This window comes from Megalobrama amblycephala, linkage group LG6 (assembly GCF_018812025.1).
Source record: "Megalobrama amblycephala isolate DHTTF-2021 linkage group LG6, ASM1881202v1, whole genome shotgun sequence".
In the NCBI taxonomy this organism is placed as follows: Eukaryota; Metazoa; Chordata; class Actinopteri; order Cypriniformes; family Xenocyprididae; genus Megalobrama; species Megalobrama amblycephala.
In genome coordinates this window covers 39217157-39230276 of record NC_063049.1, presented here as the reverse complement: position 1 = coordinate 39230276, position 13120 = coordinate 39217157, and the positions used below count along the sequence as shown (strand labels likewise).

The 13120-nt window shown below is 39.2% G+C and overlaps 1 protein-coding gene across 1 annotated transcript in view; it reads right to left on the bottom strand.

The window, feature by feature from the left end:
• Window positions 1-2368, bottom strand: part of slc4a3 (solute carrier family 4 member 3) — a 94576-nt gene extending 92208 nt beyond the window's left edge. The window contains 1 exon segment of the mRNA XM_048194574.1: window positions 2141-2368. The gene's annotated coding sequence lies outside the window, so the exon portion shown is untranslated.
• Window positions 2369-13120: the final 10752 nt, after the last annotated feature.

The following is a 13120-nucleotide window of genomic DNA, read 5'->3' as shown; positions in this document are numbered from 1 at the left end:
CATCGATGACTCAAGACTCAACATTATCCAACCCTTTTTGGTTGTAATACAAAAGATTATTGTACAAAAGTAAATAAAGATATATTAAAGGGATACTTCACCCAAAAAATAAAATTTTGTCATCATTTACTCACCCTCAAGTTGTTCCAAACCTGTATGAGTTTCTTTCTTCTGTTGAGCACAAAATAAGATATTTTGAAGAATGTTAGTCACCAGACAGTTGACAGTAGCCATTGACTTCCATAGTAGGAAAAAAAAAATACTATGACTACTGTCAACTGTCTGGTGACCAACATTCTTCAAAATATCCTATTTTGTGTTCAACAGAAGAAAGAAACTCATACAGGTTTGGAACAACTTCATTTTTGGGTGAACTATTCCCTTTAATATATCATGAACTGCATTTGGCCTTATTTTTCTCAACCCTATCAGAACAGATAGGTGACCCATTTTTGTGTCGCAACCCATCACTTGAAAACCACTGGTATACATACTGAATCTATAATGCCATATTGCACAAATCTAGACAGTTACAAAGGCTCGGACGGGCTCCAACTCTTCTGGGAGTATCTATAATTTTCAGCCTACTTAACATGATCCACAAGGTCCTATCTGTTGATGTATGGATCTATATTTGGATATGTGCGTGGGCAAGAGAAACAATGTCGAGCGCACATCTGCAAAAATAACACTTACATGAAGACTGGAGAAAATTTAATACTTGAAGTCGACAACATACTTTAGCTACACTGCTAACCTTCTTTAGTGCTGTTTGAATGAAGTATAGTCCAAAGCGTGCATAGGATTCGACCAGGTGCAATTTGGGTAACTCAAATTTGAATTGTAAAATATCAGGGTTGTGGCCTGTAAGAATCGAATAATGAAAATGCATTTTCAATCAAGTTCTTGCCTTGCTAAAGACCAACTCTGGAATGTTGTCATTCATTTTGTCTCATCATTCATCATCAGAGTATCACATTTGATCTCCATGAAGTTCGAAAAGATGAAAAGACGTAGGGGAGAAATCATGGCTGTATCTCATATCTCTAACTTGAGTCCATCTGCACACAATGCTTGTTTTCTCGCAGTGGTTTTGACACACCTAGCGAGCAGAAGGTAAATTTTAAACAAATGTTTTAGGCCAATCTGTAATACACTATTTAATGGTATGTTCTCATTGTGACAACTTACCCCATATGCTGTTACAGCATGCATCATTATTAGTCAGCATGTGATAAATGTAATATATCTTTCTACATGTGTCAATTCAAAAATTCTGTTTCAAAAATAAAACCATCCTGAGGAATATTTATTAGAAAAGAAAGAACTGTGACAACTAGCCCCGGTTACAACTAAATAAATCACCAACATCCTGATCCATATTGATCCAGACTGCAAGACTTCCAAAAAGATGTAGGAAGGAAACTTTTTAATAATTATAATTGCATATCCCTTTGTTGATATGGGTCAACAGGTATATATATATATATATATATATATATAGCCTATATATATATATATATTGGAATAACTTAAAAGATCTGGACTATTTATTTCAACAGTTTCTGTCATAAATCTCACATTCCATTTATTAACCAATGATAGGGTTGCGTTAATAACTTCATGCATTCTCAGGATGACTAGCTCAAATAACCTACTTCAGCATCTTTCAAGCATTAACCCTTTGAGGTGCGCACCAAACGCTCTGCTCTTTGTCAAGGGTTTCTCGATACTATGAATCCGAATGTCGTTTGGCTATTATATTTTGCATAAACGACAATCTCCTGAACATTTCTGCACACAACTTCGCCTTCAAATCATTGTATCCAATCCGTAAAATGCGTCTGCAAACGCTTCACCTCCCTGTACGACTGCACGAGCATGTTCCTATCCATATGAATGACCTGTGCGCACATTTTACGCATCCTAAGTGAGTGTTTTGTCGGCTTTGTTGTTCAGCACACACCCCTGCCATCGTCATATCCACGGGGAGACTCATTTCTGCCATAGGCTCTGGAGGAAGGAGCGCATCCACGCACCCGTATCCACGACAGCCAAGATGATCTGCGCTATTCCTCATTGTGCCATCATGAATATGTGTGCTAAAGATCTGCACCCGGACAGTGTTGTGCTCGCCTACCTGTGTGTTTGGAGAGTTGTTCAAGCAAAATGAGAATGTAGACGATCGGTCAGAGAGCGCAGGGGCCGTGCTGGTCCATAGTGAAGCGCTCCAGCTGCTCTAACTCTCCCTGCCTGTCGCTCTCTCATCCGAGAGCGATGCTCGCTTCAGCCACTAGATGCTGCTGAGGAGTGGGCGCGTCATGGGTGCTGTACATCAGGGCTTTTTAGATGCCACGGATCATCCTTGTGTGAGAGACACCCATTCTAAAATTTGAAAGGCATATTATTTTAATATATTTTTATTTTAATCGTTTTTATTTTTATTATTATTATTATTATTATTATTATTATTACATAAGTTTTATTTCTATCCTTTTTTCTAATTATTTATTCAGTTCAGTTATTATAACAAAGGGTTAGTTCACCCAAAAATGAAAATTCTGTCATTTATTACTTACCCTCATGCCGTTCCTCACCCAAAAGACCTTCATTCATCTTCAGAACACAAATTAAAATATTTTAGTTGAAATCCGATGGCTCCGTGAGGCCTCCATAGGGAGCAATGGTATACTTCCTCTCTCAAGATCCATAAAGGTACTAAAAACATATTTAAATCGGTTCATGTGAGTACAGTGGTTCAATATTAATATTATAAAGCGATAAGAATATTTTTGGAGCGCCAAAAAAAACTAAATAACGACTTATAAAGTGATGGCCGATTTCAAAACACTGCTTCAGGAAGCATCAGAGCACAGATGAATCAGTGTGTCGAATCTGCTGTTCGGAGTGCCAAAGTCACGTGATTTCAGCCGTTGGCAGCTTGACACGCGATCTGAATCATGATTCGACACACAGATTCATTTATGCTCCGATGCTTCATGAAGCAGTGTTTTGAAATCGGCCATCACTAAATAAGTCGTTATTTTGATTTTTTGGCGCTCTATTCTCGTCGCTTTATAATATTAATATTGAACCACTGTACTCACATGAACCGATTTAAATATGTTTTTAGAACCTTTATGGATATTGCTCCCTATGGAGGCCTCGAGTCACGGTGCTATCGGATTTCAACTGAAATATCTTAATTTGTGTTCTTACGGATGTGGAACGGCATGAGGGTGAGTAATAAATGACAGAATTTTCATTTTTGGGTGAACTAACCCTTTAAATGTATGCCATAATCAATTAAGGATGAGAAACAACAACAAAAAAAAGTTTTAATTTATGTACAAAATATGTACAAAATATAAAAAAAATTCATGATTTGGTTTTCGAACGTTCATTATTCCATGAAACAACGAGCTACTTCTCTTACAGTGTACTACTATTAGCTGAATCCAAACCATGAGACCAGCAGATTCTGAAGAAGAAAGTATGCTTCGTTTTTTTAAGCATACGCTAGAGTCGTATGCATAAAAAAAAGTTTTTTTTTTGTTTTTTTTTTGACTACCTTGTGAATCGACGCCCCCAGGGCACGGCTGCCACCTAGTGGATAAAGTAATTATCGCAAAAAAAATGAATGCGCATGTGCGACCTGAGCGTACAAAATACGCAGGGTTACAAAAATTTGTTGGTGCACATTGAGTACACGTGTACTATTCACTGTACGCTGAATCTCGCATACGCGTAAAAAGGAAGTATACTTTGGCCTTTATAAGTAGGTTCTTTTTAGCAAATCAAAACCATATAGCGCAACCAGTGTAGTCCGATTCACAAAAGAATATAACTCTTCCAAGTCGGATCCTTTTAGTAAATTAAAGGTCCTCCAAGCGATGTCACGCGTTTTTAGGCCAAAACATTTTTTGTCACATACAGCAAACATCAACTCACTATCCGCTAGCTGCCTGTCCCCTGAACACACTGTAAAAAACCGCGGTCTCTGTAGTCGCCACAAGCTCCAAAAACGGCAACAAAAACAAACTGGTGCAGCCTGGACCACGAATCATAATAAACATGCTCCAGCCAATAACCGACAAGACTGATTTTAAATGCGCGTTCATGACTGTTTCAGGAAGCACGGATGGGAGGAGGAGGAGGGAGGGTCTAGCTAGCCTCTGTTTTGTTTGACAACACTTTGAACGTCAACAGGAAGTTACTCCACACAGGATCGCTTAGAGAACCTTTAAAAGCATACAGCTCAACCAGTTTGATTCCCGAATGAACTACTCTTGCGAACCGGTTCTTTTCAGCTAATCAAAATATAAAATAAATCAGATGTGGTCCTACTCCCAACTTAAGAGTTGTGTTCGACTGATTGGTGCATGACATCAAAGTACCACGAGAGCGAGCTTTCGAATCGCACTTCCGAATCGTGGTACTTTGATGTCATACACCGATCGGTTTGCACAGCGCCGCTTCAAGTCAAACACATCTAAAGACTGTTATGATTCAGTTCCCATGAGCACTTCCTGTGTACTGTCTCTGATTAGTGAAATAATGACTCTTACTAGTCAGTTCTTTTGAGTGAATAAAACATTTATCTTAAGGCCAGAACACACCAAGCCGACGCCAATAAACTAGTGGTGATGAAAGCAGACTGCAGGGTTGGCTCACGTCGGCAGCGTCTGTGTCCAAAGTTGGCGTGACACACCAAACCAACGCTAAACAGCCGACAGCCAAGTAGCACATCAGTTCTGCGCATGCATGAGATGAAATGCCTTTTCGTACCAGCAGGTGGCAGTATCTGAACAGCCAATCAGAATGATCAGATGGCCCGACGAGCTCCGACGCCGATAAAACATTTCGAATCGGCTGAAAAAAAGCAGACGAGGACCAACTTCAGCCAACAGTGCAGAACACACTGAGAAAACTTAGTCGGCGGACGAACAAAAACTGCCCGACGGCCGACCGTTGTCTTGGAATGTTCCTGCCTTTAAAGGGGACCTATTATGCTCCTTTTCACAAGATGTAATATAAGGGTGTGCTCACATTAGGCATGATTGCCTTGAACCGAGCCCGAGCTCAATTGCCCCAATTGAGCCCAACCGAACCGTGCTCTGGCCCACCTCTTCCAAGCGGGCCAGGGATAGCTAAACGAACCTCGCCCGGGCAGGAAACGCGCGATCACACTAGTCAAACAAACTGGGCTTTGGGGGTCAAACGCGCTCAGGCATGGATCAGAGCGCCTAGTGTGAGTACACCTTAAGTCTCCGGTGTCCCCAGAATGTGTCTGTGAAGATTCAGCTCAAAAGATCATTTATTATAGCTTGTCAAATTTGCCCCTGAGTGTGAGCAAAAACACGCCTTTTGTGTGTGTCCCTTTAAATGCAAATGAGCTGCTGCTCCCAGCCTGCTTTCCAGAAGAGGGCGGAGCTTTAACAGCTCATGCTTCAGTTGCTCAACAACAACAAAGCTGGAGAATCCCACACAGCCAAAATGAGGATTGTCAGTAACGGTGTTCAGCCTTACATTGTTCAAACCGGAGTCGACACTGATGGAGAGACTCAGGAAGAAGTTACAACTTTTAGAATAAAACATCAACACTCTACTACAACAACTCTTCCTCTTCTCTAAAGCAGCCCAACATGGCCTCACCCACTTTGTTGTGTTCCCCAGGGCAGGGTTTATGTAAATTTTGTGAGCATGCTTTCCTCAAACTTTTGCCATGGCATTAGAACTGGTACACCGCTGTAACTTCCAAAAAAACAAAATGGCGGCACCGTGGGTGGAAACGTGCAGATTAAGGGGCGGTGATATCATAATATGATCCCCTTCCTACGTCGCAAGGGAGCGAAATCTGAGCGGGTCATTTTTTCACATGCTTGCAGAGAAAGGCTTACCAAAACAAAAATGCTGGGTTTTCCTTTTTTGCATTTTCTGGGTTGCTAGATGCACCAGGGACTTAAAGCACTTAAACAAGGAAAAAGTCAGTTTTTCATGATATATTCCCTTTAATATGAATCACTGAAAGCGCAGTTTATGGCTTAGGTTTTACTTTACTGTTTACATTAACTTTCTTGCTTTTCTGCATATAACCTATTATAACATAACCTTTTGCTCATTTTGAGATTTTTCTCTTCAAATGTAGCCTACATTTACTTTTTTGAAAATAAAAAAAAATGTGACCTGTCAGATTTGATGAGAGCCTGTATGAGGCCTACATACCGACTCCTTCCTGCCAGACATTGGCTATAACGCTCATTTCCCATTCAGTGCCTTGCAGCAAAATTAAACCAGCATACTTCAGAGGGTCTGAAATGAATACAGTGCTGGACTGATAAATTCATGACTTGGACTGTTTCCAAACATGCAAATTGCTTATTTTCTTGTCCCTAATCACTTGTTTTGTTGTCATTGATTTCTCTCATCCTGTCACTGCAGAGCTCAAAGGCAGGATGCTCTTCTCATGCTATAACACACCAGCTGGTTTATCAAATAATTGAGAGGAACTAGATCAGACACATGCAAATAGAGTGTTTTCTTTGGATAAACCTGATGTAGTGGTTTTGCTGATAAGGTACATTCTTGTTTTTAGAGCGAGGATGATTATTTATTTAGGTTTTATTCAGCAATAAATAAGTCATGAGAGGTTACTTGCGTGTCTTGTGAAAAATATTTCAGATGGAGATGCTGACCCCAATTTACTTATTTTATTTTAGGAAGCTGATCCCAGAGGCCCGCTGTGTTCTATTTGTTCCATTGATAGCTGATTTCTCTAAACTGACACTTGAAATTGTTAAACTTGGGTTAAGATAATCCTTTTTCTTGATATCCAAACACAAACTTTAAAATATTCTATTTTTGCATATTCACTGTGAGATGTGTAAATTACTTAAAATTAATATTTACTCAATTTGTAACAAAGATGCACACAGATAATCTTCAGTAGCCTACAGTAAGATTTAGTACACTTTCAGATTATGCTGCCTCCTTGTGGCTACAGGGTGTAATTTTCATAGGAGTATTGGAAATTATTTGATTGGGGTATGTGAATGACTGTATACCATGTTTTTAAAGTGTGATGATATGGAATGATAAATACAGAGTAGTATCAAGTATCATAAGTATGACTATTACTATTGCTCATACTTAAATTTGAATAAACCCCTAGACATTAAACTTTACTACTCACTAATTTATACACAACACTGTTTGTCTAAAGACATGAATGATAAGACAGAGAGGTGTGCTGTTTTGCTAAGCACTCACTTTTCTTCGGAAAATAAAAAAAAACCTAGTTGGCATTCGCTCTCTGAAGATGAACGTCCTGTGTCAGCAAAATCTCTAAAATATTCATGAGCTTTTAAAAGAAGAACAAATTTTGCTAGATGAGGGATGGTCATTTTCTTTCCCATCAGTGCAGGGAATATTTCAGTGTTTAAGATCTGAGCTGAAAGGCCCTGTCTGATACAATTGATACAGTAGGTCAAAAAAAAAAAAAAAAAAAAACATGGATATGTTAAGATTATTATGATGTAGTTCTCAACACTAATCCATCTAAAAGGTGGATTGAACATAATTGCATTTCTAAAGTGCTTTTACATAATAAAGGTGTAGTTGCCAAGATTGTTTTACAGCAATCTGAGGGCCCCGAGTACAGAGTAATCAATGTCTTTCTTCTTCAGTAAGAGAGACCAGGGACACTTGTGACACAGAATATCTTTAACTCACAACAAGCTAGAATGATTATTCAAAATATGCTTAGTAATGTGTCCTCTCTGCACTCATAAAAATAAAGGTTCCAAAAGTGTTTTGATGTCATAAAAGCAAACAGTTGTTAAAAGAACCATTTTTGTCTTAGTGTGAAGAACATTATAATAATCTAAAGCGACTTTTTCCACTATAAAGAAACTTTTGTGCAAGGGAAAGCTTCCATGAATGTTAAACTTTCTTCAGGTAGTTGTGGCCTAATGGTTTGAGAGTCGGACTTGTAACCTAAAGGTCATGGGGTTCAAGTCTCAGTACTGGTAGGAAATGTAGGTGGGGGGAGTGAATGAACAGCACTCCCTTCCACTCTCATTACCCACAACTGAGGTGCCCTTGAGTAGGGCACCTAACCCCCAATCACTCCCCGGGCGGTGGGCGCCGCAGCAAAAAATGGCTGCCCACTGCTCCGGGTGTGTGTTCAATACTCACTGTGTGTGTGTGTGTGTGTGTGTGTGTGTGTACTTGGATGGGTGAAATGCAGAGCACAAATTCCAAGTATGGGACACTATACTTGGCTACACTTCATGGAACCATAGATGCCAATAAAGAACATTTATTTCAAAGAGTGTGCCTGAGAAATAGAAGCAAAATCATAATCACTTTGTGAAAAATTTACTTTTTGAGTAATTTTTCCAATTTAGTTGTTTAATATGTTGATACCTTTGAATTTAAAGGTGCCATTGAATGTTTTTTTACAAGATGTAATATAAGTCTAAGGTGTCCCCTGAATGTGTCTGTGAAGTTGCAGCTCAAAATACCCCATAGATTTTTTTTTTAATTAATTTTTTTAACCGCCTATTTTGGGGCATAATTAGAAATGCGCCGATTCAGGCTGCTGCCCCTTTAATTGCTCGCGCTCTCCGCCCCCTCCCGAGCTCTCGACTCTATCATTGCATAAACAAAGTTCACACAGCTAATATAACCCTCAAAATGGATCTTTTCAAAGTGTTTGTCATGCAGCATGTCTAATCGCGTAAGTATGGTATTTATTTGGATGTTTACATTTGATTCTGAATGAGTTTGATAGTGCTCCGTGGCTAACGGCTAATGCTACACTGTTGGAGAGATTTATAGAGAATGAAGTTGTGTTTATGAATTATACAGACTGCAAGTGTTTAAAAATGAAAATAGCGACAGCTCTTGTCTCCGTGAATACAGTAAGAAACGATGGTAACTTTAACCACATTTAACAGTACATTAGCAACATGCTAACGAAACATTTATAAAGACAATTTACAAATATCACTAAAAATATCATGTAATCATGGATCATGTCAGTTATTATTGCTCCATCTGCCATTTTTGGCTATTGTCCTTGCTTGCTTACCTAGTCTGATGATTCAGCTGTGCACAGATCCAGACTTTAATACTGGCTGCCCTTGTGTAATGCCTCGATCATGGGCTGGCATATGCAAATATTGGGGGCGTACATATTAATGATCCAGACTGTTACGTAACAGTCAGTGTTATGTTGAGATTCGCCTGTTCTTCGGAGGTCTTTTAAACAAATGAGATTTATATAAGAAGGAGGAAACAATGGAGTTTGAGACTCACTGTATGTCATTTCCATGTACTGAACTCTTGTTATTCAACTATGCCAATGTAAATTCAATTTTCAATTCGATGGCACCTTTAACCTGACATATTCTCAAGGCTGTAGATTAACCTTCATTGTCGACTCATCATTTTAGTAAAAAGGATTGAACTAATTTCATTTAATTATAAAAGTGACTTTTGGTTTAAACATTTTCTTACAGCTAAAAGAATCACAACCATGTAAAGGTGAAAACAACAAAATATATTAGTTATATTTAAGAAGTATTAAAGCAAAAGATATAATTAATGTCTGCTCTTCTTTGTATGAAAACCCATTGCTGCCCTAGAGTAAAAATAATAATTCTTTCATTACATCTCAGAATTGTGATTATTACTCAAGTTTGTATCTTTGTATTATTTCTCATAATTGTGACTTTATTTCTCATATAAACAGGACTTAAATTATTCTGAGGTTGAAATGGCCATTCAAAAGTTTAAGGCCCTTAAAGTTTTCTAGTGTTTATGATGTCTCTTGTGCTTACTAAGGCAGCATTTATTTGATCAAACATACAGTAAAGCAGCAATATTTTAATGGCAAAGCTGAATTTTCAGCATCATTACTCCAGTCTTTAGTGTCACATGGTCTTTCAGAAATCATTCTAATATGCTGATTTGCTGCTCAAGGGACATTTCTTAATATTGAAAACAGTTGTGCTGCTTAATATATTTGTGGAAACCCCAAAATGAGTGACCCCAACATTTTGAACAGTAGTGTATATGTCTGAGATATACAGTGATTAGTTTATTACATTAAATTTACCAATGTAAGTATTTTAGCCTGTTAACTGTCAGTGTCCCAGTATTGCAGGACACTTGGTGTGCCTTATTTATTGCCTTTTTCCCTATCACATATTCTAGAAATCATCATTAGGTATCATCCTGTGAAATTGGACATTGCATTACCAAGAAAATAGTACTAAATAGTGGGCTCAATTTTTGTGATATCAACTTCAAATTTGGAACACAACCTGGTTAGACATATTGGGCCCTGGGCCCTATTATACACCCGGCGAAATGCAGCACCAGGCGCGACGCAAGTGTTTTTTACTAGTTTCAGCCTGACGCATTTTCACGTCCTGTGCCATGTTGTTTAAATAGCAAATGCATTTGCGCCCATTTGTTCGCCCATGGGCGTGCTGGTCTGAAAACGAGGTGTGTTCAGGCGCATTGTTGGCGTGTTGCTATTTTGAGGCAACTGAAATAGACTGTGCCATTGACCAACTGAAACTTGGTCTAAAGTCAATGGCGCAAGTTTTATTTATTCATTTATTTAAAGAGAATGTTCGTAATATAAGCCTATAGGCGGGTGCACAAGACGCATACACACAGGAACGCACAGCAGCACTCAAACTTGCCAAATAATAAAAATAAAAGGATTACAATGTAAAAGATTATTATTGTGTGCATAAAGATAAAAATGCTTTGGTGGAATCTGGCTTGTCCCGTAGATGGTGGGATCCGTTTCCTCACTAGAGAAGTGTTCAGATTTTCTGCTTGCAAATCCCGCCATGTACAGTAAATAGCAATCCACCATGGTGCAAGCACAACTGGCTTTTAAAGGGAGTGGGAGATGAGACTCTGATTGGTTTATTGCACGTTATGCCCAAAACACACCCATGACTCATTAAGAGAATAGGGATAACCCTTTTAGACCATGCACCGGGCGCACTGACCATTTTTCCCTTCGTTAAACTAGCAAAAGTGGATTCGGACACTTGCGCCATGCGCTATAGACCATGCACTTAGATCGTTAAAAAAGGGCCCTTTACCCGGTTTTTATTGGTCAATGGCGCAGTTTTTTTCAGTTGCCTCAAAATAGAAACGCGCCAACAATGCACCTGAACACACCTCATTTTCAGACCAGCACGTCCATGGGTGAACAGATGGGCACGAGTGCATTTGCTATTTAAGCAACATGGCACTGGACGTGAAAATGATAACTGCGTTGGGCTGAAAATAGCAAAAAACACTTGTGTTGCACCTGGCGCCGAATTGCACTGGGTGTACAATAGGGCCCATGGCTTTTATTTTCTAGAAGTGATAAAGTCCAGATTATTTTGTAAAATATACATTTTGTATAAAATAAAAAATGTTTAGTTTAGTACATTTGCTTTACAATAAACCTAAATAAACGTCTATAACTTTTTTATACTTTTATTTTGTTAAAGGTGATAGAGAGGATTTTTTTGTCGACTGAGAATCCAAAGACTGTTAGTGAGTTTTTGAAATGAGCGCATGCATAAGAACAGCCCCCCTCCTTCACAGCTAATTTCAAAGGAACGCCTCCCAAAACTCGTGCACGAGTATTGGAACACGAGTGTTTACCACCGGCATTCGCTGTGTCGTGTTAGTGGATTCGTTATGTCGGACTCACCGCAGGTAACTCATAATCTGCAGTTGTTACTCCTGTCTCTGGACAAAAACATCGCATGCGGCGCCTGTGGAGTGTGGAAAGTTACTGGAGCGCGCAGTCGCACTCGTCTCTCACAAGGAACGTCACGGCAGTGATTGACAAGCCAGAGGGCCAATCGTTTATGCGATTGGCTGATGTTTTTAAGGCCCTACCTCGTGCACAGATTATGTATATTAATATTATTCCTTTCAGTGCACCTAATAAATAGTCTTTTATCAGTTAGTAAAGACAGTTTCAAGTAATATTGCAAAAATGTTTAAAACAAAACATCCTATTTAGCACCTTTAAGGTCCTTTCAGCAACTTGTTGAGTGTCTTCTTTAAAAATAAAGCAGCCTTAGGTCTGTATTCCAAAGCATTTATGAATTACAAAATAGGCAGGTAGATTTAGTATGCTAGTCTGTGAGTTTTATAACTAAATAAATTACCCCCAGCCTCCTCTACATTTTTATTTTGTACAGTTACAGTGGAGGAGCTGCAGTATCCAGACCCATTACTCTAAAATTAAATTGCTTTTCTTATCTGCTCTCAGTTTTTTTTTTTTTTTTTTGCTTCCTTTAATTTTAAAAGCCATCTGTCTCATATCTGGATCTTGTTAGTAACACAGCACTGTTCTCAGAGCTCATTGCCCAGACTGGTCGCTTACCTGTCAGTGATGGTGGGCCGGCTGCTTTTAAAGTGATCTCCTCCTCCCCCAACACGAATCCCAGAAGGACCCGATTCCAACATTCCATCAGAACGCATGCGTCAGCACAGACCTGGAGGAGTACAGACGCTATTAGCAGCACCTGTCATTACTCAGCCACAATAAGGCAGACAGTGCGTCAGTGTGTATGAAGTACAGACTGTGGGCAGGAGGATGGTTGGTATAACTGCATCGTTCTGCTAAATGAAGATCCAAGCCCTGAAAAAGGATACAGTCTGTCAATCAAAGCAATGCTTGCATATGTCAGTCAAAGAAAGGATATTCTGCTCACTGCTGGTGCTGTTTACATTGGACTGCAAATGTTGGAGACTGTGCCAGTGCAATGCAGGTTTCAAACCGCTTCAGCGCACATGATTGATGTGTTTGTGTTAAAAAAGTCACTCTGTGTTTGAGTCAAAGAGATTCATCAGACCTTCTATGAGCAGATTGTCAGCGAAGGTTGCATGCAAACATAGGTGATATTACTAAGAAAGCAGCCCAAGAGTCAGGGCAGACATCCAGGTGATAAAATGTCTTGGTGTCTGAGCATGTCTTGTTTTTATGGTAGATGTTGTCAAGCCACAGTTGCTCCAGGTATTTATGGCCTGTAGCAGCTATGTTTGAGGTCTTATTATCAGGAGCTTCAGCATCTGTTGCTTG